This window comes from Trachypithecus francoisi, unplaced genomic scaffold (genome assembly GCF_009764315.1).
Source record: "Trachypithecus francoisi isolate TF-2019V2 unplaced genomic scaffold, Tfra_2.0 Lachesis_group18, whole genome shotgun sequence".
NCBI classification, from domain to species: Eukaryota; Metazoa; Chordata; class Mammalia; order Primates; family Cercopithecidae; genus Trachypithecus; species Trachypithecus francoisi.
This window is the reverse complement of record NW_022681463.1, coordinates 34183118-34191786: the sequence shown is the minus strand read 5'-3', so window position 1 is coordinate 34191786 and position 8669 is coordinate 34183118.

Sequence of the window (8669 nt, the reverse complement as noted above, 5' to 3'; positions counted from 1 at the left end):
ACACGCAACCTACAGAATGGGAGAAAATTTTTGCAATCTACTCATCTGACAAAGGGCTAATATCCAGAACCTACAAAGGACTCAAACAAATTTACAAGAAAAAAACAAACAACCCCATCAAAAAGTGGGCAAAGGATATGAACAGACATTTCTCAAAAGAAGACATTTATGCAGTCAACAGACACATGAAAAAATGCTCATCATCACTGGCCATCAGAGAAATGCAAATCAAAACCACAATGAGATACCATCTCACACCAGTTACAATGGCGATCATTAAAAAGTCAGGAAACAACAGGTTCTGGAGAGGATGTGGAAAAATAGGAACACTTTTACACTGTTGGTGGGACTGTAGACTAGTTCAACCATTGTGGAAGACAGTGTGGCGATTCCTCAAGGATCTCGAACTAGAAATACCATTTGACCCAGCCATCCCATTACTGGTTATATACCCAAAGGATTATAAATCATGCTACCATAAAGACACATGCACACGTATGTTTATTGCGGCACTATTCACAATCGCAAAGACTTGGAACCAACTGAAATGTCCATCAATAATAGATTGGATTAAGAAAATGTGTCACAGATACACCATGGAATACTATGCAGCCATAAAAAGGGATGAGTTCATGTCTTTTGTAGGGACATGGTTGCAGCTGGAAACCATCATTCTCAGCAAACTATCCCAAGAACAGAAAACCAAACAGTGCATGTTCTCACTCATAGATGGGAATTGAACAATGAGAACACTTGGACACAGGAATGGTAATATCACACACCGGGGCCTGTTGTCGGGTTGGGGGAGGGAGGGAGGGGATAGCATTAGGAGCTATACCTAATATAGATGACGAGTTAATGGGTGCAGCACACCAACATGGCACATGTATACATATGTAACAAACCTGCACATTGTGCATATGTACTCTAGAACATAAAGTATAATTAAAAAAAAAAGCAATGACTGTTTAATAAGCAAAATGTGCTAGAAGTCTTTATTGATACTGAGTTGCTATTGTTCTTAAATCCTTTTAATGGATGATGTTAAAACATACATTAGAATATAAAAATATAAAAACAAATTGCAGTGCTGTATTCAATTCACATATAAGATTTCTATTCTCTCATGAAGAGCTTATTTCCTACACAAAATTAGCATGAATACTTATATTCTTTATCCTACAACATGGAAAATTATAATGGAAGTATCTTCAAGGTAAGAGTAATACAACTGGATAAAGTTAATATTTCTTTGCCTATATTTTGTCCTTAGATTAGATATGTGGCTTGACTATATATAAACAATGAGACTCTTTATTTTCTTCTGTGAGGTTATGTCACCAAAATGGCATGTAATTAGCTATATTTGTTTTATTTTAAGCTTGTTTTACTATTTTGCATTCTGATTATATAAAAATTTACATAACTCAAATACCAAAATTTTATTACATGTATATTAACATGAATTCCTTTCACCCGTTCTTTCCATCTTGTGCCTCCCTGTCCTTTAAGTATTAAACATTTTTAGTAGTTTTTGCTGGTTTTTCATTAGCTTTTTGCAGATATAATTGTGGTTTATGTGTTTGCTTTCTTCACTTTTTAAATCAACAGGCAGCATATGTTCTGCTTTATGTGTTGCTTTTTTCACTTAAAAATACATTTTGTGGATCGCTTCGTATCATTGGATAAAACCCTTGCTCACATAGTTTTACAATAGCCTAGCACTCTTTTTTGTGACTATAGATTATTGGGTTTATTTATTATTATTTTTTCATTCAGTCTTTTATGGATGACCATTTTGATTGTGGGTAACATTGTTATTACAAATAGTGCCAGAACAAACAACTCATATGCCATTTTGGAAGTGTGTCATGAAGACAGATTTCTAGAAGTGTCATTGCTGTGCTAAAAAACAGATGCCTATGTTGATTTCCCCAGATGTTACTATGTTGCCCTCCAGGGGGCCTGAGCCATTTTGCATTTTCATCAATGATGTATGAGACGTGTTGCCACACTTGAGATTTCTGCCACTCAGAGAAATTATACTTTTAGTTTGATTTTTTCTCCTAACATGTAGAGTTGAATGTCTTTTTATTTGTAAAGAGTCGTTTGTGTTTATCTGTCTGTGACTATTTTGTCAATCTTTTTCCCCATTTTCTCTGTTTTTGGTCTTTATCCTTTAAATATCTGAAAGCCTTTGTTTTATGCTGGGAATATATTTTACTATGAATTGTCTTTTGACTTTGCTTATGGTTGTGTTTTGTCTTGTTCTTGCCATGAATTATTCTTTATAAAATAGTATAACTATAATTACCCTATTAGTTATCTGTTATTTATTCTCTTACAGGATACAGTTGTAAAGCCCTATACCAGAAGATGAGAGTAAACATAATGACTATTATTATTGTCCAAAAGACTTTATCTCCCCAAATTCATATGTTAAAATTCTAACCCCCAAGGTGATGGTAATATGAGGTGGGGCCTTTTCAAAGGTGATTAGGTAATGACTGCAGAATTCTCATGAATGGAACTGATGCCTTCATTAAAGGGGATCAGAGAGCTGCCTTGCCCCTTCTATCATGTGAAGCCACATCTAGAAGGTGCCATCTATGAACCAGGACTTTACCAGACACTAAATCTGCCCACACTTTGATCCTGGACTTCCCAGAACTGTAAGAAACAAATTTATGTTGTTTGTAAGTTACTCAGTTTATGATATTTTGCTAGAGCATTCTAAATGGACTAGGACAAATATTATAGAAGAGACAGGCACTAAAGTGATAAATTTAAACATAGACTGAAAAAGTCTATAAATGGATATGTGTGAGGAATACACAAACATATCAAGCCTTATTTAATACATTATCAGAGGTGTTATGTCATTTTTAATCCTGCACTAAAGTTTCCATTTTTGTCACAATAATTAAATGTCTGATTAATATCTGCAGGAATTAGCTTGCTTATATTGAATTACTATTTTTTCACTTCTAGAAAAAATATGTGAAATGATGGAGGATGTGATGGAGGAACTGGTACTGTAGTTACTTTTTGCCAAATATAACTATAAAAGTAGAAATATATATATACATGTGTATGTGTGTGTGTTTTCAGAATAAAAGAAAGAGGCATGCAGGTTAAGGACTGTTGAGAAAAGAATAACCAGGTAAATTTTTATTACTGTATCAGTTTTCTGCCTGCAACAAATATCCATGCTTCAATGCAGCATCTCACTGACTAGAGAAGGTAGATTTCAGAGTATAGGGTGGCCGGGGAAGCTAGAATTTGCAGAGCATAACATTTCAGAGGAAAGAATTACAATTAGATGCTCATCCTATTTAATTTTTAAACAAAGTAGTTTTGTTTTCACATGTGATCCCACTATCACTTTAAATAGAAATAATTTGCAGTGATGCTAGGAAACTTTACACACATCTTCATGTTTCCAAATTTTTTTCTATTCCAATTTTAGAATAGAATTTTAAAACACAGTAGATACATAATCTGCACATGTTGATTTGAATATTAAACAGTTCTAATTATTTTATGTGAAAAAAATCTGTATTGTTCTTAGGCGATAATTTTAATAGCACAGAAATTTTCTGTTGTGGATGTAATTTCTATTTCTAAAAATTAAAAAAAGTGAGAAAAAAGGATGAAAAATAAAGAAAAAGATGAGAATATTAAGGTACAGAAACAGGATATTTTAGCCTTCTAAAATGCTGAGGTTTTCTCTTTTTCCCTGATGTTTCTTTTTGTTCTTGCTGTAAATTCTATTCCTGGTTTAATTTTCACTCTTTTTCATTTTGTATTTTTTTAATTTTTGGAAAGTTTTGAAACTAAGAAAGTAAAAGGAAAGACCAACTGTTCTTCTTTCTCTATATTTTACTCTCAACACTCTCACTACTACTTCCATTATCCTCTGACACCAAATGTGTGAGGGGTTTTTCCAACCAAGAAATTCAATTCTCCAGTTCTCAACAGACATCTACAGGGTATTCCCTAGTTAAACTCAATCCCGACACTATGTATCTAAAAATTGTGTCAGATCCCACAAGTTAAGGCTTTAGTTCTACAAGATGGCTCTACTTTAGATGCCAAATGCAAGTCCAGGCCACCTCCTGTGCTTATGACCAGCCGGTTATAAACTGTAATTTCTACCATCCCCTCTTTGGATCCAATTTCTTTCAAGACTAGCTCAGAGACCTCAGAAAAACAGTTTACTCGCTTAGTTGCCAGTTTACTATAACAGGGTACAACTCAGGAACAGCCAGATGGAAAGTTATGGAGGCTTTATCACAGAGACATGATCAATTATCACCTCAATTTTCAGCCCTTCTCCCCTTCATGGAGAACGGGGGATAGAAGTGAAAGCTCCAAGGTTTTTTTAATCATGTCTTGGTCTTTCTGGTGACCAGTCCCCATTCAGGAGCCCACCAAGAATTGTCTCATTAAAACAAAGCCACTCTTATCACCCAGGAAATTCTAAGGGATTTAGAAGCTCTGTATTAGGTACTTGAATCAAAGATCAAATATTAGAACAAAAGCTGTTCCTAGCACACGTATCATAGGAAAGTTCAAGGATTTCAGGAGCTGTGCATCAAGAAACTGGTGTGTGTGTGTGTGTGTGTATATATGTATGTATACACATTTATCTACCTATGTGAGTAAACAAAAGATTTATGAAAGAGAATCATACACGGTTCTCAGTTACATTATTTTCTGTGATGTAATATCTATTGATATAAATTCCATATACTTATATAAAATTTATATGTAACATATTATTTATATATAATAATATAGATGTTATTTTATAGAAACAAAATAACTGAGAGTGTTTGTTTGCTCACATAGCACTATAACAGTAAACAGAAACCTTCCCCCCTCGAAGGTATTTTGATTGTATAATGTAGTGCAATTATATCAGCTGAACACTTCCTTGTATTTAGACAGAATGTACACATTCAAATCCAATGCTGTCAAATGTCACCACAAGGCACCCAAGTCTTACTGATAGGGAAATTCCTTCTTTAAAAAATTATAGGGTACACTTTCTCCCCAAAAGTGTTATGTTTAGTACAGGAATGATGACAGAGCACATTTCTGAGCTTAAGCAGTTGAAAGCAAGTAGAGAAAAAGAAACATCACAGACTCAGATTTCTAGTCCAAGCCTTGTCTTTTTTATTTTTAAATTGAGCACACTTCTTTATTTGTAATTCTGAGCTGTGGACAGATTTGATCATTTTGTCTGTTGTTCTTTCATAGCTTTAATGTTCTGTCTCTTTACATATTTACTTATAATAAATACGCAGTGTTATGCAGATGGGGAAACACATATGCATTTGGAAATCAGTACTCTGCTGACCTTCTTTATTTAAGAGGCAGAGATTCCAGATGGCATAAATTTTCTGGTATAAGGAGAGACTGTGTTGAAATCTGAGTTAGAACCATCAAGTATATAATTGTTGCAATGCCTCTCTCTACTTCATTGTATCACATTCTCTTGTTTGCTTCTCTCCTAATAGGTATTTGTCACCAAAAAATCCAGCCCCTTTACTGCTAAGCAGACGTTTTAAACAGGGAGAAGGTTGGCTTCTGATCTTAAACCCGGGGTGGAAGGGTGGGATTACTGAGGTAGTAAACATGATAATGCTTGTTTTACCTTTTTCCTTCCTTGCCATCCACTGCTATTATCACTGGTATCATTTGCTGTGTGTGTTTTTGTGTGTGTATTACCAATTATTCTTAAATGCCTCTCTGCATTAAGCTCTTCTATACCTTGAGGCTGATTTTCCCATGAAATATATGTTTCTTCAGATTTTATGTGTCCAAAAAGTAATGATTAGAATATAAGTAAATTTGGCTTTATCTAAGTGAAAATAAAAACAGAAAAATGTGATATAAAAGAAAGCATTATTTTTCCTCTTTTAGTTTCTCTTTCCTTAATAATAGCTGTATTAGGACATTTCAAAAAAGGCATACATTAACTCCTGTAAAAGGAAAAGATACAGTTAATCAGACTAAATTGAGCTCTGTAGAGAACCTGGTTCATAGCAGCATCCACGGCATTGAAAAGGAAAGTAGATGAAAGCACCAATGAGGAGACAGAAGGAAAGAAAAGGTTGATTGGGGACCATCTGTAAATTTACACTGCTAGAACCTGGCATTTACATTCCTGAGACCTCAAATTTTAGGTGAGCTTATCTAAACTTTCACTTCATTTGACCCACCCCTGTCTTCAGTTCCTAACAGCTGTTCAGGATATTCAGCCTCTTCAATACTATTCCTAATATTCTCAGGATGGCAGGTAAGGGAATTAAGAAAAGGTCAGAGCTGCAATCAAGGTGGAATTTCTGGAACAAGAATCAAATTTATCACTAGGATTAGGAGCATGAATTTCAAGGTAAATTGGCTCAGGCATTCATTTAATGCGTCAAAGAGCCTCTTGGGTGTATCTATACTGACCAGAAATCCTAGCCCACCATTCTCCAATTTGGTAGCTTCTGGCAACTTGAGGCTATTTAAATCTATGCTTACATTAAATAAAATTTAATAAAATTATAAATTGAGTTTCTCAGTTGCCCTAGTTACATTTTAACTGGGGTTGGTAACCACCATATTGAAGAGTGCAGATTATAGAACATTTCCATCGTTGTAGAAAGTTTTCTTGGACAGTGCAACTCCAGCCCCATGATTTAAAAGTAGAAATAACAAAATGGCTTATAGGAATGGCAATGCATGTTACCTTTCAGGTTTTCAAATGATAACTCAGAATGGGTTTCTTCTCCTAATGTGTCCGGAATTGGTGGGTTCTCGGTCTCCCTGACTTCAAGAATGAAGTCGTGGACCCTCACCGTGTTACAGTTCTTAAAGATGGTATGTCCAGACTTTGTTACTTCAGAAGTTCAGATGTGTCTGGAGCTGCTTCCTTCTGGTGGGTTCCTGGTCTGGCTGTCAGTGGCGAGTGTTACAGCTCTTAGAGGGAGCATGTCTGGAATTGGTCATTCTTCCCAGTGGGTTCGTGGACTGGCTGTCAGGAGTGAAGCCGCAGACCTTACAGAGAGCTGATTGGTCCACTTTACAGAGTTGATTGGACCGTTTTGGCAGGGTGCTGATTGGTGCATTTACAATCCTCTATCTAGCTAGACGTAAAAGTTCTCCAAGTCGGCACTAGGTTAGCTAGATACAGAGTACTGATTGGTGTATCTACAATCACTCAGCCAGACATAAAAATTCTCCAAGTTCCCACCAGACTTAGGAGTCCGGCCGACTTCACCCAGTAGATCCCGCACCGGGGCCACGGGGGGAGCTTCCCGCCAGTTCCGCGCCATGCACACCCACTCCTCAGCCCCTGGACGGTCGATGGGACCGAGCGCTCTGGAGCAGGGGGCGGCGCCCGTCAGAGAGGTTCGGGCCGCGCGGGAGCTCACCGCGGGGTGGGTAGGTTCGGGCATGGCGGGCTGCAGGTCGCGAGCCCTGCCCCGCCGGGAGGCATCTGAGGCCCAGCGAGAATTTGAGCGCAGTGACGGCAGTGCTGGGGGACCCAGCGCAACCTCCGCAGTTGCTGGCCCAGGTGCTAAGCCCCTCACTGCCCTGGGCCGGCGGGCCGGCCGCTCCGTGTCGGGGGGGCAGCCGAGGCCGCGCCTGCCAGAACTCACACAGGCTCGCGAGAGCCGCGCGCAGCCTGGGTTCCCGCCCGCGCTTCTCTGTCCACACCTCCCTGCAAGGAAAGGGAGTCGGCTCTGGCCTCAGCCTGCCCAGAGAGGGGCTCCCACGGTGCCAAGGCGGCTTGAAGGGCTCCTCAAGCGCCGCCAGAGTGGACGCCGAGCCCAAGGAGGCGCTGAGAGTGAGGGCTGCTAGCACATTGTCACCTCTCACTAAGGTACTCCTAATGAAAGAGTCCATCATAATTATGTAAAGCTCCAGCATGGGGCTAGACTACATAGTAACAATCTTGACTTTCACTATTTAGTGACAGACTGTGTTTTGGCAAAGTTAACTTATTTTGCTGTATCTCAGTTTTCTCACTGAAAAGACTGAAATACTAAGAGCAGCTACAGTATAGGGCTGTTTAAGTTCTTTAAAAAAAAATACCGGATTGAGCTATGATTGACATGTAAATAACTATACATGTTTAATATATACAATAGGATGAGTTTGGAGATAAGTATGTACCTGTGAAACTATTGCCACCATCTATGCCATAACCCTATCCATCACCTTCAAAAGTTTTCTCCTGCCCTGGGTATTTATACACTTATTTATTTACATCATACATGTGTGACAAAAACACAACATATAATATACCTCTTAGCAATATTTTAAGTACAGAGTACAGTATTATGAACTTCAGGTTCAATCTATGCTTTATAGTATATCTCCTCTAGGACTTGGTCATCTGGCATAGCTGAAACTTAGTATCCTTTGACTGATAACTTGCTCTTCCCCCTCACTGCAGTCCCTTATAACCATTCTGTTCTTTACATCTATGAATCGATTTTAGATTTTCACGTAAGTGGTACCGTTTTGTATTTGTTTTTCTGTATCTGGCTTATTTGCTTAGCATAATGTCATCCAGGTTCTTCCATATTGTCACAAATAACAAGATTTCTATTTTTAAAGGCTGAATAATCCATTATATAGACATACCACATTTTATTTATTTATCT